This window comes from Tursiops truncatus, chromosome 2, assembly GCF_011762595.2.
Source record: "Tursiops truncatus isolate mTurTru1 chromosome 2, mTurTru1.mat.Y, whole genome shotgun sequence".
In the NCBI taxonomy this organism is placed as follows: Eukaryota; Metazoa; Chordata; class Mammalia; order Artiodactyla; family Delphinidae; genus Tursiops; species Tursiops truncatus.
In genome coordinates, this window is record NC_047035.1 from 30,380,860 (window position 1) to 30,404,326 (window position 23,467).

At 43.3% G+C, this 23,467-nt stretch overlaps 1 protein-coding gene and 1 pseudogene across 5 annotated transcripts in view; one reads left to right on the plus strand and one right to left on the minus strand.

Annotated features, from left to right (window-relative positions):
* RGS6 (regulator of G protein signaling 6) overlaps positions 1-23,467 on the minus strand; it is a 585,560-nt gene that overhangs the window by 497,340 nt on the left and 64,753 nt on the right. The window lies entirely within an intron of this gene.
* LOC101337642 (protein phosphatase 1 regulatory subunit 14B pseudogene) lies at positions 3,985-6,694 on the plus strand (annotated as a pseudogene).

Below are 23,467 nucleotides of genomic sequence, written 5' to 3' on the forward strand. Positions count from 1 at the left end.
CCTTCATTTCCTTGGAGACTCTGTTCTCCCCCCGTCAGAGAGGCTTTCCCTGGCCAGCTCCTACACGCTTCTCCTTCAGAGCACGTGTGTAACTATCTGACATAGTATATGTTTGTTTACTGATGGGTTGTACTGTCTGGCTGTCTGCCTAATAAAACATGTGCTCCAGGAGGGACGACCTTTGTTTTGCTTGTTCCACATCCTCGGTGCCTAGGGCAGCGCCTGGCATACAGTAGACGCTCAGTAATATTAGTGTTGTTATTCAAGTGCTTTTAAAAGTGTCTCGCATATAAAACATGTTCAGGTAATATCAGCATTTATTGGTGAATATCTCAAAAAATTGTAAAGAGAAAGGCAGACGGGAAGTGCTGAACCTTGGAACACTCCCACGTACTCACCAGGAAAAGGAAGAATTAACAGACTCTCCAAGATTAGAAATTTGGGCCTCCTTTTAAGGCAGGGAAGAGAGGTGAGATGTGCCCCTGGGGAGGGCCACACCTTGCACCATGTGGCCAGAGGCTTTTTCAAGCGCTAATACTGAAAACAAAAAAAGGGAGGCAAAACCACTTCACCCACAGATGGGTCAGCAGCTATGAAAGGGGAAGAATGGGTATTTTGTGGCAACAGAAAAGGCAGGCGCTAGGGCTGAGTAAACTTCTGAAATATGAAATTAACTTGTAATGGCCTCTTTGGCCCAATCTTTCCCTTTCCTCTCGTCAGATCATTTGCAAATCCAGATTCTGGCAGAGTTCACAAGAGCTCACTTAGCTGGGAGACCAAACATCAAGCTAATTAGGAGATTCATAACTGACTGCTCCAGATATACAGGGACTGCAAGATCAGCTCCTCCAGCAAATATGCCTACTGTGCACTGGGAAAATTCTTGGCAAAGCCATTAACACAACTTCATAGTGAGACAGGTCTATGTTGCTGGTAGAATAGAACTTCTGCCACTTCTCAACCTCCCCCATGTAGAGGAGGGCTCAGAGAAGCCATGACTGCCCAAGCACCTCCTCTCAGGTAGCATCAGGTAACATACAGCGTTCCAGAATGCTCGTGCAAGCACCAAGCAAAAATCCCTAAGGCTACTTTTCAACTCAAATAAAGATTGTGCTGCTAAATTAGATTGTGAACAAGGTGAAGTGCCCTGGGGTCCATCCTCAGCCATTAACTGAGACTAAAACGTCAGCCACCTGCAACTCCTAATCACAAACTATAATGACCACTGACTACATCTTTGCAGAGGCCTTGATTTCAGAGGATGAGCAAATGAACCAAGAGGGGATATAAAAATTCACTTGTCTGTGGCCTTCCAGAAACTACATGCATGACAATACATCCTTAAAACATGTTTCAGCAGACTGGGAGTAAGGTACATTTCTCGAAAGTCAACATGGAAAACACTGGCTCGCTATTAATTCCCTGGAGCTCTACTGTGCTCAGAAGGAAGTGCACTCATGCTCCTTTTTGCAACTATTAATAGCCCCTAGGCAACTGCTTTTCAGATTTTTCTTTAATTTAAACTCACCCCAAACTGCAAATTCTCATAGACAAACACAATCACGATTCTATTCTGGATTACCAGGTGAGACAACTGTGTAAATATATTAGGAATATATTATATGAGATGGAAAATAGCATTGACCTTCACATTAGTCACCTTGAGAACGGGCACACTTCATACTTAGTGTTACTGATGTTCAGACCACTTAAGAGGAGGGAATGTCAGATAAAGCTAAGTTCCTTGCCTGGCTCTGCCCCTGACAAACTGCTAGGCCAGTTACTCAAGTTCTCCATTGGCAAAGAGTTATGGGGTCTTCGTAAGAATTACATGAGTTAATATCAGAGGACTCTGCATGCTGCCTAGTTCATGATTAGTTCGTTTAGGGATCCGATTTGGGGTTTTGCTTTCTGTTTTACTGGGTTTTGTTTTGCTGTTGGGTGTTGAATCCTGAAATTGCATTTAAATGGCGACCTCTCATTTCAGCAAGATGTTGAGCTAAGATGACATACACATCCAAACATTCCTGCTATAAGCACCTAGATATATCAGATACAATAATATTTTTTGAGTAACTATTATTGTCATCATTAATGCCATTTATTTTTTTTTAACATCTTTATTGGAGTGTAATTGCTTTACAATGGTGTGTTAGTTTCTGCTTTATAACAAAGTTAATTAGTTATACATATTCATATGTTTCCATATCTCTTCCCTCTTGCGTCTCCCTCCCTCCCACCCTCCCTATCCCACCCTTCTAGGCGGTCACAAACCACCTAGCTGATCTCCCTGTGCTATGCAGCTGCTTCCCATTAGCTATCTATTTTACATTTGGTAGTGTATATATGTCCATGCCACTCTCTCACTTTGTCACAGCTTACTCTTCCCCCTCCCCATATCCTCAAGTCCATCCTCTAGTAGGTCTGTGTCTTTATTCCTGTCTTACCCCTAGGTTCTTCATGACATTTTTTTTTCTTAAATTCCATATATATGTGTTAGCATACAGTATTTTTTTTCTCTTTCTGACTTACTTCACTCTGTATGACAGACTCTAGGTCCATCCACCTCACTACAAATATCTCAATTTCGTTTCTTTTTATGGCTGAGTAATATTCCATTGTATATATGTGCCACATCTTCTTTATCCATTCATCCAATGACGGACACTTAGGTTGCTTCCATGTCCTGGCTATTGTAAATAGAGCTGCAGTGAACATTTTGGTACATGACTCTTTTTGAATTATGGTTTTCTTAGGGTATATGCCCAGTAGTTATGAAAGAAATTTAAAGATGATACAAATAGATGGAGAGATATACCATGTTCTTGGATTGGAAGAATCAACATTGTGAAAATGACTCTACTACCCAAAGCAATCTACAGATTCAATGCAATCCCTATCAAACTACCACTGGCATTTTTCACAGAACTAGAACAAAACATTTCACAATTTGTATGGAAACACAAAAGACCCTGAATAGCCAAAGCAATCTTGAGAATGAAAAATGGAGCTGGAGGAATCAGGCTCCCTGAATTCAGACTATACTACAAAGCTACAGTAATCAAGACAGTATGGTACTGGCACAGAAACAGAAATATATATCAATGGAACAGGACAGAAAGCCCAGAGATAAACCCACGCACATATGGTCACCTTATCTTTGATAAAGGAGGCAAGAATATACAGTGGAGAAAAGACAGCCTCTTCAATAAGTGGTGCTGGGAAAACTGGACAGCTACATGTAAAAGAATGAAATTAGAACACTCCCTAACACCATACACAAAAATAAACTCAAAATGCATTAAAGACCTAAATGTAAGGCCAGACACTATCAAACTCTTAGAGGAAAACATAGGCAGAACACTCTATGACATAAATCACAGTAAGATCCTTTTTGACCCACCTCCTAGAGAAATGGAAATAAAAACAAAAATAAACAAATGGGACCTAATGAAACTTCAAAGCTTTTGCACAGCAAAGGAAACCATAAACAAGACCAAAAGACAACCCTCAGAATGGGAGAAAATATTTGCAAATGAAGCAACTGACAAAGGATTAATCTCCAAGATTTACAAGCAGCTCATGCAGCTCAATAACAAAAAAACAAACAACTCAATCCAAAAATGGGCAGAAGACCTAAATACACATTTCTCCAAAGAAGATATACAGATTGCCAGCAAACACATGAAGGAATGCTCAACATCATTAATCATTAGAGAAATGCAAATCAAAACTGCAATGAGATAACATCTCACACCAGTCAGAATGGCCATTATCAAAAAATCCAGATACAATAATTTTTTAAATGCATACTTGAACCTGCAATAAAGAATAGGAAATTACCAGGTGCCAGAAACAAAGCCTCAACTGAAAACCAGAAGTAAGCAGAGGAATCAACTGGGCAGCCACTCCTGGGGCTGAGGGGGACCACAGGGCAGAGGAAGGAATAGAATAAGCATTGATCCAGGGGAAGTAAGGGTGTAGATGTCAACTAGCACATGGGAACAGGAGGCTAAGCCCTTGAGTCCTGCCCGAGAGAGGAGGGTGCTGCCCAAAGCAAGGCCCTGCAAAGAGCTGCGACCCCAGGAAAAATGGGCTGAAAAGTATTTCCCTACCAGCTCAGCTAGCTTGTCTATCTCTGGCTTCAGGAGAGGAGAACTAAAAGCTTCCTGCAAAATTTGAACCTCATAACCTCTACCTCTGGAGCATTTGGGGTACAAATTTAGGCTACAGTCTGGAAATGCCCAACCTAAGAAATTAGCATAAAAATTGGTCCTGGGCCAACGATGGGCATGGGAAAAATGAGAGCAAAACTCCCACAACCCATGCTACAGACAATTAGAAAAGTCAGACCCAGGAAGCTCACAAGTGATAAAAGCACAGTGAACCAGAGGATTCCAGCCCCTAAGAACCGGAAATAATAGAAAACTCTGAAAGAGAATATAATTAGGTATGTTTAAAAGGAGAGAAAAACCAATCACAGATGCGAAAAACACATCTGATAAAACTCAACATTAATTTATGATTTCTTAAAAACAACAAAATTCGGCAAACAAGAAAACCTTTCTTACAAATCTAAGACTAGAAAGACATTTTCTTAACCCAATAAAGGGCACACGCTAACCAGCCCATGGATAGCATCATTCTTAATGGCACAGCACTATAAGCTCTCCTTTTAAAGTCAGTAATGAGACAAGAAAGGTTACTATCACTTCCTGTGTTCAACACTGTTGAGGGGGTTCACAAACTTTCTGTAAAGGGCCTGATAGCAAGTACTTTAGGCTTTGCAAACTAGAAAGTCTCTGTTCCAAGTAGTCAACTCTGCTGTTGTAATGCAAAAGGAACCAGAGACAATAAGAGTGTGGCTGTGTTTCAATAAAACTCTATTTACAAAAACAGGTATTAGAGTGGAAGTCCAAGCCAATACATTAATTCAAGAAAAATAAGTGAAAGTTACTGTGATATAATAAAATACATGTATCTGGTCTTCATCCCGGGTTCCTAGCACAGAGCTCCTAAAACCCCTGGAATTTCCTGAGTGATAGGGGTGAGACGAGTGTCTTTTGCTATTCATAAGTCCCTTTTAACCACAGGTGAATATATGCTAATGAGGTGACTCCTGGCAGATGAAGCTGGTTACCAGAGGAGAGGGGAGAGGGGCTGGAGATTGAGTTCAATCACCAATGGCCAAGAATTTAATCAATCATGCCTATGTAATGAAACCTCCATAAAAACCATAAAGGACAGGGTTTGGAGAGCTTCTGGGTAGGTGACCACATGGAGGTGCTGCGAGGGTGGCGTGCCTGGAGAGGGCATGGAAGCCCCGTGTCCCCCTCCCCCCATATCTTGCCCTATACGTCTCTTCCATTTGGCTGTTCCTAAGTTGTATCCCTATAATAAACCAGTGATAGCAAGTACAGTGCTTTCCTGAGATCTGCGCACCATTCTAGCAAATTACTGAACTCAGGAGGGGGTCATGGGAACCTACTAGTCAAAAGCACGGGAAGCCCAGACTTGTGATTGGCATCTGAAGAGGGAGCAGTCTTGAGGGGTCTGTGCTAACTCCAGGTCGATCATGCCAGAATTGAATTAAATTGTAGGCCATCCAGTTGGTCCACAGAAAACTGAAATGTGTGGAAAATCCACGCATGTGTTGTCAGTAGAAGAACGGTTTTCCTTTAGTCACACAAACTTAAAAAAAAAAACCTGTCATTATCAAAAAGTTATATATCCATATGCATAGGAAATGCAAGACTATCTAAAGATAAACCATGAAAATAAATGAGAGTTCAGTAAGATACACAAAAACAAGTAATGTTCCTATGCACTAGCAACAACAGGAAAACATAATAAAAAGATGCCATTAACAGTACAAACACAGGGGGGGTGACCAGGCCAGGGCCGGCCCGGGGGCTCCGCACGCTGCACCTGGCCCTGGGTGCCCCCTCCGCGGCCCTCTCCGCGGAGCCAGGCTGAGCCAAGCTCACGGGCTAAGCCGAGCCAGCAGCCTGTGGCCAGCCGGCGGCCCTCCTGGAGGTGGCGGCGCAGGAAGGGGACCGACACACACACATGGCTCCAGCGGCAGCCAGGCCTGACAGTGGCCCTGACGGGGGCGCGGCGTTGGCTGCTCCGGCCCCTGGACCGGGCAGTGGCGGCCCAGGGCCCAGCGTCTACTTTCGGAGACCCCTTGGGGCCGCAGGCGAGGGCCCGGGCACCACGGACGATGAGGGTCCAATGAGGCGCCGAGGGAAGGTCACGGTCAAGTAGGAACGCAAGGAGCTACGGAAGCGCCTCAACCTGGAGGAGTGGATCCTGGAGCAGCGGATCCTGGAGCAGCTCATTCGCCTGCCAGCAAGAGGAGATCCCGGAGCTGGAGACTGATGTGGATAACTCCTGGACGTGGAGGGCGATGACACCCAAGCTGCCAGGGTCAAGGAGCCGCTGATGGACTGTTACAAACCCACTGAGGTCTTCATCTCTGGCCTGCTGGACAAGATTCGGGGCATGCAGAAGCTGAGCGCACCCCAGAAGAAGTAAGGGTCCTTGACCCAGGTGAACGATGGCTCCCACAGGACAATCGCTGACCCCCAACCTCATAGCAACAGCAATACCGGGGGGCCCTGCAGCCAGGCCTGCTGCCATGAGCACAGCTCCCCATGCCCCTGGCCCAGGGGCCTCTTCCCTGCCCCCTCAGTTTTCCATTTTGGGTTTTTTTTATTATTATTAAACTGATGGGAGTTTTTGTGTTTTTATACTGACTGCGGCACGGACTCTTTAATAAAGCTAGGATACGCCTCTGGTGCAGTTAAAAAAAAAAAAAAGCAACAGAAATACAGGGTATGGGATACTTAAGAATTCCCTCAATAAAGATAGGTAAGAAAAGTATATCAAAAATTGGGAAATTCTATTGAAGGACATTAAAAAAGAACTAAATAAACACAGTATAACATGTTTGTGGGTGAGAAGACCCATTATCATAAGAAGACAAATTTTCATAATGTATCTGTAAAACGTCTGAGTAATTCCAAAAAAGCAAAACAGGGCTGCACATTCCTGAAACATATTTTAAAGTGTAAAGAGCCTGGTATGGCCAAAACAATTCTGAAGGTGAAATACTACAGAGCAGTTAAACAAATCGACATGGATAAACATACAGTATAATACAATTCATGTCCATGTTAAAACACTCCCTCCAAAAGGCCGAGACACACCTGGGATTGGCAGAGGTGTGACTACAGAGGGAGGGTGGGTGCAGATGGGCATGGGGCAGGGTAGGGTTTTAGGAATACCTAAAATGTATTTTTTTGGAGAAAGAAGAAAGAACACATGCCAACAAATAGCAAATAGCATCCGATCACAAATATGAATATCTAAAATTTTCTATATAATTTGGAAATTAGGTAAAAATTGAGTTTTTTGCCCGTATTTTAATGAAGAATTAAATTTATGCCCAGCTTGTTTGGGAGGCATACAAGTCTTAAAAAAAAAAAAAAAAAAACTCCCTGCTGAGCCAGAGAATGCAAACTCAGTCACCTGGATTCCTTTCTTCCAGTGCAACACTGACCCAGGCACAGCTGGGATCATCTTCACATCTGGTTTGTGGTCTGAGCTGGTTAATGTTTTTTTTTTTTTTTTGCGTTACGCGGGCCTCTCACTGTTGTGGCCTCTCCCGTTGCGGAGCACAGGCTCCGGACGCGCAGGCTCAGCGGCCATGGCTCACGGGCCCAGCCGCTCTGCGGCATGTGGGATCTTCCCGGACCGGGGCACGAACCCGTGTCCCCTGCATCGGCAGGCGGACTCTCAACCACTGCGCCACCAGGGAAGCCCTAAGCTGGTTAATGTTTAACCTGCATCGTTTAAGCCTAAGCTCACACCATAGTCTTCATTACACAAACTAATTCGCTTGGGGAAAAACAAAAGTTAGCATCCATTTAAACACCAGTGCTGGAAATACACCTGTCTGTCATACAGAGTCCCATAGTGTTCTACAGGCTTGATATGTTTATAATTTGAAACATTATTTTTAAAAGAAACACTGTTCAGAACAAAAATCATACCAGTCTTATGACACAATGAAAAGACGTCTAAAATCCTACGTTGCCTTGGACAGGACCAGTGCTCCCTGGTCCCATCACCCACCTCAGCTGCTGGACTCAATGCCAGTGATTCTTTCCCTTTTCCAAAAATCAAAGCCTCCTACAAAGAATGAATATTTGTCAGACTTGAAAATATTCCCAAGAATATGCCATAGGCTCAGAAGACAACTTAAAAAAAGGATTCCAGAAATGTTTGGGGCCATAGCAACATCGATGGAAGCATCGAAGGATTACATCTATCCCAAGGTCACTAGTTTGAAGAGAGCAAAATCCATTTATACTGTAAATCTGATTTTTCTTTAATTCAGCAGCGGCAACTAAAGTCACTCCTCTCCTGACTGTCAGTGTCATCTAGTATGGGAGTCAACACACTGCACAGCTAGGAGCGATGTTGGAACCAGCATTAAAAATGACACCACACCCTTACAAAGAGCGTGCCATTCAACACAGGGCTCATGCAGTGGTTGTAAATTACCGCAGATTCTCGCAGCATCCGGGTGGATTTACCTAGGTGTTTGGCTCAGAACTTGGAAACTTGTTAATCAAACGCTGAACCCCATGGGTCAGTAGAAAGGAAACACTATTTTCACAGTGAGATCAGATCCAGCAGCTGCGATAAGGGCAGGGCACCACGAGGGAATGGCAGAGGAATCAGAGCCTGATCGGCTTAGAGGGAGGCATGTCCAAGTAGCAAACATTGCCTGCATGGTTTCTGAAGCTGCTCACCCTCAAGTCCAATAAAAATCAGAAGAAAAGCCTGCAAGACCCATCCCACTCTGTGGACAAGAGTTCCCTTGTCCATCATCAGTTCATCACACAAAGCCTGCATTATGTGTACAACTTACAATCAACAACGCATAGACATGTTTGTTCACAAATGTGTATTTAGTTCACGAGTATTTACTGAGTGCCTTCCATGGCCGAGTGCAGGACTGGTATACAAACGGTGACCTGAAACAGCCGCGTCCCTGCCCTCATCAAGTGTGGGTAAATTAAGTATGCTGTTCACAAAACCAATGACAAAGTTCTTCTAAGAAGGCTTTAATTCTCCCCTCATTTGTCGCCGTAGGAATCTGCCTACAAAAGGGCTCCAACTCACCTTTTAAATGTGCAAGATTACACACTATCCCTATAAACTCCCACATGTTGAGATTGCCGTGTTCTTGGCTCCTGGCCATTTAAACTGGTAAAACAGAGTCTTTAATACATAATTCATCTTACTGAAGAACGTATCCACGCTTCATTTTACAGGAGCTATTTGATGATTAACCTTGCTTACTCGACAAGGGACTCGACTGGCAATAAAGGCTAAAGTTTCTTGTTTGCTAACCCTATGCCAGGCACTGTTAAGTATTTCCCACGTACTAACTCATTTAGTCTTCACAACGATACAGCCATGTGGGTATTACTTTTATCCTCAATTTACAGATGAGGGTAAATGAGACATTCCCAGGTTCACAAACCTGCCCAAAGTCACACAGCTGGTAAATGGTTGAGTCACAATTCAAATTGTGGTCCAAGCTCTTTACCACTCACAAAACTGCCTCCGAGACAAAAAAGGGGGAGGTAAAACCTGATGGCCACACACTAATTCTTATACACATGGACCTCATCCAAAAAGGAAGACGGCAGAAGCTGACAACTGTAAAGCAATAAAAAAAATACTTTAGAAAGGTCAACCATCTGCGTGGGGTGGCAGGGTGGAGGGTTAACAGACTTGGTCACTAAAATACCTTGGAGGGCATTTCAGAGTGGAAAGGGCATCTCAGAGTGGAAAGTGTTTTAAGTGGGAAGCAGGAGATGGGTGATGAGGAAGTTGAAGGCTGCCAGCACAAGGGACTGATCGTAAGCGTGGCAGGAGAGTAAAGGAAACGCACAGAAGTCCAGCTCCGAGTGAAAGCAAGTCTAAGGAAAAGGATGGCTGTTCTATTTAGTGTTGGAGAAACCTGAGCATCCTTATAGAAACTGGTAGGAAGAGGAAGAAATGCAGGCATGAAAAGCAGAAAAACAGATGACGTGTTCAAGAAGAGGGAGGACGGGCTGGAGAGGGGACCTTTTGAAAGAAGGATAGACGAGTTTTTGATAAAAGAGGAGGAAAGTTTTCTAATTAGGTGGAAAGGAGATCACATGAGAGAGGTCCTATTAGATCACCTTGAAATTATCAGGAAAACAGGAATCAAGGTCATCTGCTAAGACTGAAGGAGATTTGAAGAGAGGGAAACGTTCTGATAATGACCACAGGAATCAATACGGTTGTGTGTGTGTGTGTGCGTGTGTGTGTGCATGCACACATACCCACACACGAGAACAGACACACCCTTTGATTAAAATACTTCTCTAAGAAACTGTAAATAACTCCTCAAGGAAGTCTACTTCTAGTATATATTTTAGGTTTTTCTCCCACATCAAAGCTATGGTTTCTATCTTCGTATATAAGTCTATTTTGAGATACTGTGCAGAGGAGGGGACAATATGAAACAAGAAAAGTTCATTTGTCTCAACTTCTATGGAGGCAATAATATGATAAACAGGCAAGGCTCAGTAGAGAAATGTTAGTATCTTATAAGGCCCTGAAACATCTGTTAATTAATTTTTCAGAAGGAAGGTTTTATTTCAATGGTAAGAATAGTTATCATCACCAAGGCATAGGAGAGAGAAAAAAAATCAGGGAAACTAAGAAGTGAGGAACAGAGACGAAGCATGGTCTGACGGCCACATACTACTTCTCATACATGTGGACGTCATCCAGAAAGGAAGATGGCAGAAGTGACAACTGTAAGGCAGGCGGCTGCCTCTGGGACTGGTTCTTCCAGACAAAGGAACAGGAAGGGAAGCCTCCTTCCTTATACCGACCCAGGATCGCGGTTTCCCGCAAAGCAGCCAGATGGGCTATAAAATTCTTCAAAGGTAGAAATATCAATTCACTCAACAAATATTTCTCTAACACCTATGTTCCAGGCACTAAGCTAAATGCTGGGGAGAGAGAAATGACGGGCTTCCGGTATTAGTTTATCTACGGCTGTGAGGATTAAAACCACTCTAAAACTCAGTGGCTTAAAATAACAAAACAATTGTTATCTCACAGTTTCAGAGGAGGTGGCTCTGGCTCAGGGTCTCTGTGTTGGGGGTCCCCCAGGGTCAGTGACCGCTGGAATGAGGCACAGGACTCACATGTGGTATTATTTATAGCTCTGATTCATTACAGCAAAATCAGCAACGGGTGCCTGGAGTGAAGTCCGCAGGAAACCAGGCACGAGCTGCCCAGAGTCCTCTCCCTACCAAGTCACACAGGACAGGTTTAACTCCCCAGCATCGTATTGTGACTACAATTTGTGAAATGTTCTCTACCAGGGAAGCTCATCAGAGACTCAGTGCCCGAGGTTTTTATTGGTGGCTGTTCACATACCCACCCTCTGTCTAGCACATACCAAAATTCCAGACTTCCAGATAGAAGCAGGTGTTCAGGATAAAAATACTGCTTGCACAGTTTAGGGACAGTCAACCACTCTCACCATCAGTTAGAGAATGGTGAGAACCCTCCCTAAATCCAAGCTCCCAGATGCCAGCCAAGAGCCAATCTTGCAAGCAGGACTTCCTACGGATGGCAGTTTCAGGCCTGCTATGTGAATTCTTTTCTATGCAATGTCCCATGAGGTTGTAGTCAAGGTGTCAGCTGGGGCTCCTTCATCGGAAGCCTTGACTAGAGCTAGAGGTACGCTCCTAAGAAAGCTCTCGCATGCAGCTACAGGCTGGAAGTTCTTCCCTGTGCAGGGCTCTCCACGTGGCTGCCTGCACATCCTCAACATATGGCAGCTGGCATTCCCCCACGGCAAGTCATCCAAGAGAGTAAGAGATCAAGAACATGCCCCAGATGGAAGCCACAGTCTCTAATACGCTAATCTCCAAGTGACATACCATCACTTCCACTGCTGGTCACAAAGACCAACTCTAGTACAATGTGGGAAGAGGAGGGGATGCCAAGAGTCAGGGGTCATGGTGGGCTGTCTTGGAGGGTGCCTACCACAGCCTACCCTCTGGCTCCCAATGATTCAAATCCCTCCTACATGCAACATACACTAACCCCTCCCACGGCCCCTAAAAGTCTCATCCCATCACAGCATCCGTTCCACGTCTAGACGCTTGTCATCTAGATCATGTCTAAGTACAGATGAGACTTCTTCGGTATAGTCTCTGATGTATGGCTCCTCTCAATCTGTAGACACCTGTCACTCCAGCGACACACACTCAACACGCAATGGTGGGACAAGCAGAGGATAACTGCTATAAACACTCCTGCTCGCAAAGGGGGTGATGAGGAGCACGTAGGGGCAGCAATTCCAAAATCCTGCCGAGCAGATGTTCCTTGATTTGGTCTAGAGGTGAGGTCTGAGAATAGTTCTCTGTGACCCTAATGCCACCCTGCGGGCTCCTGGTTTTGGCCTCTCCATCATCTTTCCGTTTTCATGAAGGGTAAAACACCTTTGCAGAGGCGTAGTTTCCACAGCTTGCCTCCTACTTGTTGATGCCTGGGGGTCCAAAGACCTCTCTTCATTTTGTTCTATGTTCCTTTCATTTCAAGCTGATGGCGCCACTCCAAGTACGACTCTTAAGAACTCTGAAGGTCTTCTGTGACTCCTTTTAGGATTCATTCCATTAGACCAAAGCCCCACCCACCAACCCCTGTGCATTTGGTCCTTCCTCACCCTGGGCTTTTGCTGGGGTACCATGTCCTTGAGCCTCCAAGAAGCGCTCTTGTTTGATCAAGTGGATCTGTGAAGACAAACCCTTAATCTCTTCCGAGGGCTTTTTGGCTGGCTGCTTGGTACTCTGAGACACCATCTTTGATTTTGTGAGATCCTAAGATTTTACAGTCACACCCGTGGCTTCACGTTTGGAGCCTGTTTTCCTAAAAGGGGCCCCAATTTGATCTTTGCTTAGAAGCCATTTCTTGCTGCAAATCTTCAAAGACAGCTAGTCCTGGCTCTTTTGTGCTGACTGCTTCTGCCCTCAGCTTCTCTCCTCCTGCAATTTTACTATAAGCAACAGGAAAAAAACAGAAGGCACTTTCAACACCTCGGTTAGAAATCTCCTTAACTGTATCACCTAGTTCATTAGGTACATTTTTTATTTTCCACATTACTGCAGGCACCAGTATGGCTAAATATTTTGCCACCACATAACAGACTCTCCCTTTCCCAGCTCCCAGTATTATTTTCCTGTAAGCTTTCACTGGCAGCCTCCTGAAAGTCCAAGCTTCTATAGACAGTGTATTCAAGGTGCGTTAAGCTTTTATTAACCTGTTCCTCAAAGTCCTTACAGCTTTTTCCACTGCACACTGCCAAGATGCAAGGCCACTACCACATTTTAGTGTTTCGTTACATCAGCACCCCACTTCTACTACCAAAATCTTATTAGTTACCTATTGCTGTGTCATACGCCATCCTGATGAAAACAATAAGCGTCTATTGTCTCACATGCTTTCTGAGGGTCAGAAATTGGGAGCCTAAATTTAGACGGATTGGTTTCAGCTCAGGGTCTCCCGTGAGTTGCAATCAAGCTGATGGGCAGAGTCTGTAACAGCTGAAGGCTCAACAAGGGGAAGATCTGCTTCTAAACTCACTCACATGGTTGTTGCCAGCCGCCCGTTTTTTATTAGCTGCTGCCACGTGACTGAGTCTCTCTCCATGCGTTGCCTATTTTCCCAGCCCAGCAGCTGGCTTTCCATAGAATGTGGTCCAAGAGAAAGAGCCCAACATGGAAACCTCAGTCACTTATAACCTAATCTTGGACATGAAAAACCATCACTTCTGTAGTAATCTATTTTCAAAGGCGTGAATACCAGGAGGTGAGGATCACTGGGGCCCATCTTGGTGGATGGCTACCACGTTTCCTACCTGGAAGTCTAATGGAATGATAGCCATCAACAACTACTTACAATAAAATTTAATAAGGGCCATAAAAAACACATGGGAGAAGTTATCACCAGCTTACCCTGAGGAGTCAAGTTGGTGTGACAGAGGAGGTGATGTGTATGTAATTTAGGGCCCTGAAGGGATGAATGAGATTTGTCAGACACGTGGAAGAGCCTCGGCCTGCCGGAAGCTTCCCACGCATTTCTCTTTTTGCATATCCTACCTGCCTGGTAAATTCAATAACCCCAAAGCTCTTCCTAAGAGCAACTATGGAATGACTTAATTTAATATCAGTGTTTCTGGAGGACACATTACCGTTTAATAGCTGAATCAAAAGCATAATGGTAGATGACAAACGCTATGCTTGGAAATGTCTCATGTAAAGGTCAAACTTAAGGGGGAAAAATGACAGATGAATAAAGCAAAAATACACTGTTTGATAACAAATGTCAAAGTCAGAATAAATGCCCCTAATTTGATAAAGCACACAACTCTTCAACACATAATAGTGATTATTTAAATAAGAAGGCAAGAAGAAAGATGGAGATGGAGAAAGAAATGCTAACCAAAGGACCTCCACGTGAAACAGATGCAAAGCACAGTTTAAAGAGTAGGTAGAAAACTAGGTTAGGCAAGCACACTGGAGTATGAAAGCTAATTTTTCATTTCTTATTATAAGTAATAAAATCTTTTTATAAAAATCTGTAAATAAGCATAAGAAAGAAAGTAAGATTCACCCATAACCTTAAATTCTAGGGATAACCACTAACGGATTATAGACTATACCCTTGTAGACTGCTGGATAGATAGGTAGAGATACATATATACCACACACACATATATGTATGTATATATATGCATGTATGTATGTATAGTGTGTGTAATTTTGGAAATATGTCATTTTTGGAAACGGCTCCATGTTTTTCATGAACACAAAATTAACATACAAATATTAAATTCACTTATGGGTAATGCATTCTAAAGTCTAAATATTATGGAGAGGTATGAGGGAGAGTAAAATTCACCTGTACTTCTTTTACTCAGGGGGAAAAACACTTTACTGTTAACATCTAGTATTCTCCTTATAGACATATTCAATGCAAATATGATTTTAATGCAAAAATAGGCTCATGCTGTTTTAAGTGCTTCTCTCACTTAAAAGTACATGGTAGCTACCTTCCTCCATGAACACGTGTACACCTACAGTATTTTTAATGCCTATATAGTTCCAGAATAGGTATGTACCATAACTTATTTAACCAGTCCCTACTGATGAGCATTTATGCTGCTCCCAATTTTCCATCATTGTCAACAAGCCTCAGCATTGATACCTTTGTGCACACGTCTTTGCACACTTACTGGTTACTTTGTCAGGATAAACTTCCAGAGTTAGGTTGGTTATGTCAAAAGACAGTCACTTTTTTTTTTAATTTTATTTATTTATTTATTTATTTTCGGCTGTGTTGGGTCTTCGTTGCTGAGCGAGGGCTTTCTCTAGTTGCGGCAAGCGGGGGCTACTCTTCGTTGCGGTGCGCGGGCTTCTCATTGAGGTGGCTTCTCTTGTTACAAAGCACAGGCTCTAGGCGCGCAGGCTTCAGTAGTTGTGGCACGTGGGCTCAGTAGCTGTGGCTTGCGGGCTCTAGAGCGCAGGCTCAGTAGTTGTGGCGCACGGGCTTAGTTGCTCCACAGCATGTGGGATCTTCCCAGACCAGGGCTCAAACCCATGTCCTCTGCACTGACAGGCAGATTCTTAACCAGTGTGCCACCAGGGAAGCCCAAGACGTTCAGTTTTAAAGAACTTCTATGCGTATTGCTGCATGTCCCACCATAAATGTTATACCAATGTATACCCACACCAAGAGTATAGAAATGTCTCCGGCCACCACCTTCACCATTACTGAGTACTATAAGCATATACAGTCTTAATTTTCATTTCTTCAGACATGAATGATAATATATTAAGACAATACACTTTAAAATGTTTAAAGAGCATTTAAACTTCTTCTCTGTGAATTACACATCCTTGTTTTTTACCAAATTTTCATGGAAGTGTTCACTCTTTTCGTATTCATTTGTTAAGTGCCCTCCCACCCAAATGCACACCCATTCACATGTTTAACACCCTGGCAGCAAAGTGTTATCAGTAGAACACAAATAAGAACTCACAGGGTTAGGAAAATGTTGAGCCACGTTCAAATCTTCCTGACTCCAAAACTCAGCCATTTCCCACAGCAGTGCAGACTATGCTTACGCCTCTTCAGGACTAAGAGCCGGCATTCCCAAAACGCTGTTCATTTCAAACTCCTGACACCCGCTTCTCACCCCACACCGGTTTAAGCAGGCATAGCATTTTTGAGGATGCCCAGGTGATTCAGTGGGCAGCAACGTTTGGAACCACTGACCAAAGATTCCATCCCCCAGCTGCTGGGAATGCTGCTGGCTCACAGCCCTCGGCTGTCAGCCCTCTCTCAAATTGCCCTTGGTTGATAAGAGTTAACTAATTTAAGCTCATGTCCCTTCTTGGGCCTGCTGCCTCCTACGACTGGAGGATATGAAGATACAATGACCCATCCTTGGGACTTCCTTGGCGGTCCAGTGCTTAAGACTCTGTGCTTCCACTGCAGGGGGCACGGGTTCTATCCCTGGTCGGGGAACTAAGATCCCACATGCTGCGCAGCACAGCCAAAAAAAAAAAAAGACCCATCCTTGTTGCCCTACCTCAGAAAATCCCAGTTCCAGAATTCCCACTGGGTAGGAGGCCTCATGACTGCAGTGAAGCCCATCTTCTCCTTCTGCCCAATTCTGCCTCCTCCCCCTCCCCCCAAGTGCTGACCCTGAGAGATTCCCTAACAATGTCCTACACACTCATCACAGAGGCTGCTTCCTGAGGGCAACCAGCCTGTGTCATGACTACATGGAGCTTCCCCTAAAAGAATAAACTTCCTCTAAAAGAAGAAACTAAACAAAATCTTCCTCAAAAGCCTTACATACAGCTAAAGGTAGTTACCAAAGCATAGTCAGAAATCCTTTCAGGTGGAGTTATTGTTTAATGAGAGTTTCTGTTTGGGGTGATGAAAAACTTTTGAAAATAGTGGTGAAGGTTGCACGAAATTATGAAGGTAACGGATTAATGCCACCGAATTGTACATTAAAAAGTTAAAAAGGCAAATTTTATGTTATATACATTTTACCATAATTTTCAAAAAGTAATAACATAATATACCCCAAATCATTAAATTGTATACTTTAAATGGGTAAATTGTTCAGTAAAGTTGCAGGATACAAAATTAATATACAGAAATCTGTAGCATTTCTACACATTCATAATGAACTATCAGAAAGAGAAATTTTTAAAACCACCTCATTTACAATTGCATCAAAAGGAAATGCCTACGAATAAATTTAATGGCTGAGTTTTGGAGTCAGGAAGATTTGAACGTGGCTCAACATTTTCCTAACCCTGTGAGTTCTTATTTATGTTCTGCTGATAACACTTTGCTGCCAGGGTGTTAAACATGTGAATGGGTGTGCATTTGGGTGGGAGGGCACTTAACAAATGAATACGAAAAGAGTGAACACTTCCATGAAAATTTGGTAAAAAACAAGGATGTGTAGTTCACAAAACCCATGTTACAATTGCATCAAAAGGAAATGCCTAGGAATAAAATGCCTAGGAATAAATTTAACCAGGAAGGTGAAACACCTGTACTCTGAAAACTGTAAGACTTAGAGGAAAGAAATTAAAGATGACACGTATAAATGAAAAGCTACACCATGCTCATGAATTGGAAGAATTAATATTGTTAAAATGTCCATACTACCCAAAGCAATCTACAGATTCAATGCAATTCTTATCAAAATATCCATGGCATTTTTCACAGAACTAGAAAAAATAATCCTAAAATTTGTATGGAACCACAACAGACCCTCAATAGCAAAAGCAAACTTGAGAAAGAAGAGCAAAGATGGAGGTATCATGCTCCCTGGCTTCAAACTATACTACAAAGCTACAGTAATCAAAACAGTATGGTACTGGCACAAAAAGAGACACACAGATCAGTGGAACAGAACAGAAATCCAAGAAATAAACCCACACTTACATGGTCAATCAATCTACGACAAAGGAGGCAAGACTACACAATGGAAAAGACAGCCCCTTAAATAAATGGTGGTGGGAAAACTGGACAGCTACATGCAAAAGAATGAAATTAGATCACTTTCCTACCCCATATACAAAAATAAACTCAAAATGGATTAAAGACTTATATGTAAGATCTGAAACCATAAAACTCCTAGAAGAAAACATAGGCAGTATGCTCTTTGACATTGGTCTTAGCAATATTTTTTGGATCTGAATCCTCAGACAAGGGAAACAAATGCAAAAATAAACAAACGGGACTACATAAAACTAAAAAAGCTTTTGCACAGTGAAGGAAACCATCAACAAAACGAAAAGACAACCTACTGAATGGGAGAAGATATATGCAAATGATATGTCCAACTGTTACCTAATGCAAGTCCATGTGCCCGACACACAGTGAGGTCAAACAATACCAAAACGTCAGAGTTTGAAGCAGAGAAAAGTTGATTGCAGGGTTATGCAAGGATATGGGTGGCTCATGCCTTAAAACCCCCCGAACTCCCCGAAAGCTATCAGCAAAGCCCTTTTATAGGAAAGGTGAGGGAGGGATGTGGTTAGTTGTTGCAAACTTCTTGGTGTCAGATCCTTTGTTCTTGAGGTCAGGTCACGTGTTGGTCACAATGTTCCTGTAACCCTCCACCAAAACACATGTTATTCTTTGTTCTGACAAAAAAAGGGCAAGGTCCCAAGGCTCAACTTTCACCCTCTGAGGTTTAGGCCCTGGCTAAGAGGAGGGGATCCCTGAGCAGCTGGATACCCTGGCCTGGGAGTGTTCGTCCAGTACCCAGTCTGGGCCCTCCCACCAGTGCCCAGGCCTGGCTGAGGAGGCAGATCTCAGCTAGCGGCGCCCTCATGGCCAGATTCCCAGCCCCTCCCCAGCCATCATTACTGAGGGAGCCAGGCACCCAGGACCCAGCCGACCCTCAGGCTTTTCATTTAAACTGGAGAGAACCATTTGTATAGGATCAATAGGAATAAACGTTGTAGCAAATACCCATCAGGTGAATTCCCAGCTCACAACAGCTGCCCTTCTTTGAGAATAGCCCCAGCCACAGAGGTGGACCTGAAGTAATGATGTGCAGTGTCCTTACACCTTAACCCCGACCTCTGGCCACCTCCTAGGGGGAGACAGCTAATCTAAGCTGGACTAATTTTTGAAACTTGAAAGGAGAGACTGAAGCTGGTTGAAGATGTTACCTTAATGGCAGTGTCCATATATTCCAGTTGCTGAGACCTCCACGGACTGCGACCCACACAGACTGCTGCAGGCATTAGGTCACAGAGGAAGGGATGTGGGAGAGGTTCGCTGCTTCTTCAAGGCCTGGGCCCGGCCAATGGGAGGCCTTGGTAAGAGCTCTGGAACCACTGCAGGACACAGCCCCCAGCCTGTCCCCGGGCCCCCCAGCTCACCCGCTGGCCCCGAGGCTGGAGGGACTGGAGGCCCCCGGGGAGAAGGCCCTGATCTGCCTCTCACTGAACTTTCTGCCGTGAGGACCACTGCAAGGCTGACCATTGGTGCTATGGGTCTCGTGCTAATGGCTGCATGCCCTCCCCATGCCTATTACAAAACAAGGGGTTAATATCCAAACTACATAAAGAACTCATACAACTCAATATTAAAAAAAAAAAATCCGATTAAGAAATAGAGGAACTGAACAGAAATTTTTCCAAAGAAGACATACAGATGGCCAAGAGGCACATGAAAAGATGCTCGACCTCACTAATCATCAAGGAAATGCAAATCAAACCCCCAATGAGATACAACTCACACCTGTCAGATGGCTACTATCAAAAAGACAACAAATAACAAATGTTAGCAAGGATGTGGAGAAAAGGGAACCCTTGTACACTGTTTCTGGGAATGTAAACTGGCACAGCCACTGTGGAAAACAGTATGCAGCTTCCTAAAAATAAAACTACTGTATGATCCAGCAATTCTACTTCTGGGTATTTATCCAAAGAAAATGAAAACACTAATTCAGAAAGATATGTGCACCCTAACATTCATTATAGCATTATTTACAACAGCCAAAGTATGGAAGCAACCTAAGTGCCCAGCAATATATATATATATATGTGTGTGTGTGTGTGTGTGTGTATATATATACACATATATATATGTATATATACACATGTATACATATATATATATACATATATATACACAAAATATAATGGAATATTACTCAGCCATAAAAAAAGAGAAAGAAATATTGCCATTTGTGAGAACTTGGCTGGACCTAGAGGGCATTATGCTAAGTGAAATAAATCAAACAAAAATATCATATGATTTCACTTATATGTGGAATCTAAACAAACAAAACAAGACAGCAACAGACTCATAGATAAAGAGAAAAAACTGGTGTTTGCCAGAGGGGAGCGGGGTGGGGAAGACTAGGTGAAATAGGTGAAGGGGATTAAGAAGTATAAAACTTCCAGTTAGGGCTTCCCTGGTGGCGCAGTGGTTGAGAGTCCGCCTGCCGATGCAGGGGACACGGGTTCGTGCCCTGGTCCGGGAAGATCCCACATGCCGCAGAGCGGCTGGGCCCGTGAGCCATGGCCGCCGGGCCTGTGCATCCGGAGCCTGTGCTCCGCAACGGGAGAGGCCGCAACAGTGAGAGGTCCACGTGCCACAAAGAATAATAATAATAATAATAATATTGAAATAATCTTATATGGTTTAAGATAGTAACGGCATACAATGGTGAGCATTTCATAATGTACAAAAATATAGAATCACTATGTTGTACACTTGAAACTAATATTGCAAGCCAATTTTACTTAAAAAAAATAAGGTAAACCACTTGTTCTCCACAAAAGAATATAATTAAAAAATAAATGGGTGAATCACCGATATGTGAATTATACCTCAATAAAGCTGTTAAAAAAAAACCCTTTCCGTGCAGTGTAAAGACATGGTGGTCAACAAATGAATAAAATAGCAGCCTCAGCTCCATTAATCCATAAAACACTGACAATATTTTTAAGCCCTCATCCAGCGGTTTTCTTTCACTCACTATCTCATTCCCTAACATACAGAAACAAAACGCTCATTGATTTGTACTTTACCTATCTTTGGTCAGCAGTAATTCAGGATTTATATGCTGAGTGGTACAGGAAAAAGAATAAGCTATTGCTTGGACCAGCTCCCAGGGTTAAGAATATTTAAAGACTATTGAGAGCTAAGATATTGGCAACATTACTAAATTCAGTTTTGCGGTAGCACGTGTTTAATTTAACTAAAGCACAAGTTCACACGTACAGAAAACCATCATGAAGCTAGACAACAGACCATTTCTAAAAGAGAAGCAAAACAGGCTTATTTATAAAACCAGAGTGCGCCAAAAGCAGCAGTGCCCAAAGAATATCAGATGCAAAAATCTCTCCCCAGTACACAGTCCACTGCCACTACTCCAGGATTTATAAAGTACTTCACATTTGCCAACTCCTCCATAATCATTATCATTAGCCATCCCCAAGGAGCCCAGAAGTTTCCAATTTTTAAAAGACTGGCAAACCTCTTGTATCAATGTATACCTTCCCTTAACAAAAGACCTCCATTCAATAAAGGCCAAGCCTCCAATAAGAGTAACTGTCATTTAAAGTCTGTGGTTTCTTGCTCCTGGCCCTCCACAATCAATGTACTACCAGAAACCATGATGTTTTACAAAGCTTATACACTGAAGTGCTTAAGAATGAAAGAAAATGCTAATGTCAAAAATGCCACCCAAAGCATAATGGAAAAAATAATGAGGGACTTTCCTGGCGGTGCAGTGGTTAAGAATCCGCCTGCCAATGCAGGGGACACAGGTTCTAGCCCTGATCCGGGAAGATCCCACATGCCGTGGAGCAACTAAGCCCACACACCACAACTACTGAACCTGCACTCTAGAGCCTGCGAGCCACAACTACTGAGCCCGCGCGCCTAGAGCTCATGCTGCGCAACAAAGAGAAGCCACCGCAGTGAGAAGCCCGTGCACCACAACAAAGAGTAGCCCTGGCTAGCCGCAACTAGAGAAAACCCGCACGCAGCAATGAAGACCCAACACAGCCAAAAATTAATTAATTAATTTTTAAAAAAAAGAAAAAGTAATGAATTTGGAGCTGGGAAACGACCTTCAGTCTTGAATCTGCTGCTCACAACCTGTGTGACCATGGGCTAGTGAATTAACCACTGGGAATCTCAGTTCCTTTATCTTCAATAATGGGCTTAATGATCATACTTGCACTGCCTATCACACAGACTGCTGTGAGGTCAAATGAGATTAATGGCTATCTAAACATTTCAACAACTAAAGTTCTATAAAAACATGCAAGAGTACTATAACACTTCTAAATCTCTAAAGAGCTCTGGAGAAACAGAGCTCAGGGCCATTTAAGTATAACACAGCTGTTTAAATATGAGAGTGAGGAAGTGAATTCCACTGAGGGAAAAATATTAATCCAAGTTACCTCTTCTTACATCCATTTCATAACTCATTTGAGACCAAGCTGATTATGTTGTAGAAGCCACAGACGGAGGTGTGAAAGGAAATAAGAGTTAGAATATGCCCTTGATGTAGACTGATGAGATCATTTCCATCTGAAACTCTAGAGTTGTCTGGCTTGTTGTTTGTTGTTGTGTGTGTTGTTTTTGTTTATGATCACAGAAATGTAAAATATTCCGTTCCTTTGGGGTTTGGGCATACTTACGTTTTTCTAGAAAAAACCCTGGAGAGACTAAATTTTCACAACCTGGTGTACCCATTCTCTAGTAGAGTTTAAAGGAATCCTGTGAGGTGAGACAGAAATCATCGATATGCTGATTTCATATTCTGCAAATGTATAACCTCTGAAATTTCAAAGTCAGGGACTGATTTCTTCCCGCCGAGTGGAGACTGAGATGGGAACTAGTACGTGTTCCAAATGTAGGGGAGCCACACGGCTTTGAGCAGTCGCCCAACTGCTCACATTTGTGTCCCACCTCACAGGTTGCCAGGAGAGGCCACCGGCAGAGCCAAAGGCATCGTCAAGTCAGACACAAGCAATGGACCAAAGAATGAATCCTGAAATCCAGATCTAGATGATGCTCCTCTTTCCACCCACTGTGGTGGGGAGGGGAGAAATCAGGAGACATCCTGACACGCAAAGTCACACGTGGTATTTAGGCACTGAAGAATTAGTCAACTTCAAAACAAAAATTTCAAGCTACTGTCTTCTCTTCTCTTTCCTTTCTGTATCAAACTCTTCATGAGATGGTCCCCAGCCTTCTGTCTCCACTGACTCACCCCACTCTACACAGCCTTCTCAGGGGCCACGCAATGCAATGGTGGGATCAC